We start from the raw sequence: 1,526 nt of genomic DNA, 5'->3' as shown, positions 1-1,526 counted from the left end.
CACACACACACACACACACCTACTGCTCGAGAACCGACCGCTCACACACACACCACACACCTACCTCAAGAGAACAGACAGCTTACACACACACCTACAAGAGAACCGACAGCTCACACACACACACACTGCACGAGAACCCACAGTTCAAACACACATCCACTGCACGAGAACCGAAAGCTCACACACACACCTACTGCCTATCCCTTCCTCTCCCCGTCTCAATTTCCATGAAGTTTAGAAAATCCCTCAGATTACAACCTCTCCAGGGTTCGCCCGTTTTCTCCCATGAGGTCAGAGTGTGTAGCGTTCAGAACCGCGTTGTGAGCTGAAGTCCGATGACGTCGTGCTATAGTGGTGACTGCTCCTCTGGCTGCAACATGAGGTGATGGGAGGGAGGTTAAACAGTCGGATATGACATCGGAGGTGTGATTGTGTTCAGAAGATGTTTTCAGAAGCAGCACAGTGCACACCCACGCCTACCTGACAGCAAGATGACACAGTTTACGCAAGCAGAATTATCTATTGAGTAAAGTATCAGGGTTGAGGTTCTTGTCATATTTTCATGTTTCTGATCGGTTTGATTGATTCCCATTGGATTATTGATACATGAAAACATTCTCACCTATGTAAGACATGCATAGTGCACAGGGTTTTGCATTTTGTATGAAATATTAGAATTGTAAATTCGATTTCGGTCGGAAATATCGCGGACGGTCGGAGACTGAAGACATTTACAAGTTGAGCTCATTAAAACGTTGAGCCCTTTCACATTTATAAAGCAGCAGCTCACTAAACCAACTGTACGTTTAGTCACTCACTTGATATTCAGATGCATTCTGTGGAAGGAATTCATGAAAAACTGTCTGACAACGTGTTGCAGAACAAAAACACACACACACACACACACACACACACACACACACACACACACACACACACACACAACCAAAATGGAGCTTGGAAAATATTACGGCAACCATCTTTTATTTATCTTTTATATCTTTGTTTACAAATCTAGTTTATTTCATTCCTTCTCCCCTCAAGGTCACACGTTCAGTCCCTCACCACCACAGACACGGCCGGCGTCAACAAACAACTCTTTTATTAGAATATCACCTTCACACAACCAACCTCCATACAGAAAGGCAATGTTAACAACCGCACATCCAAATTCATCCTAAAAACGTACGCTTTACAATGCGTCGCCTCTAAAAACAGAAGACATCTTACTTCATAATCATGTTCTTTGCGGTCTGCGTCGCGGCGCGCTACGAAGCGTTGATTAAAGGAGCAGTAAGCAGCAGCATGGCACACGTCCACCGGTCGCTCCAACACGAGCGGGCGTTGGTTCCTCCAGCAGCGGTCAGACCGTCGGCATGACGACCACAACGGGAGTTAGCCTCACCGCCGCGCTGATGTTAGCTAACCCAGTGGTTAGCTAAAACAGTGGTTAGCTAGACCAGTGGTTAGCTAGACCAGTGGTTAGCTAACCCAGTGGTTAGCTAAAACAGTGGTTAGCTAGA

This window comes from Gadus macrocephalus, chromosome 7, assembly GCF_031168955.1.
Source record: "Gadus macrocephalus chromosome 7, ASM3116895v1".
NCBI classification, from domain to species: domain Eukaryota; kingdom Metazoa; phylum Chordata; class Actinopteri; order Gadiformes; family Gadidae; genus Gadus; species Gadus macrocephalus.
This window is presented reverse-complemented; position numbering follows the sequence as displayed.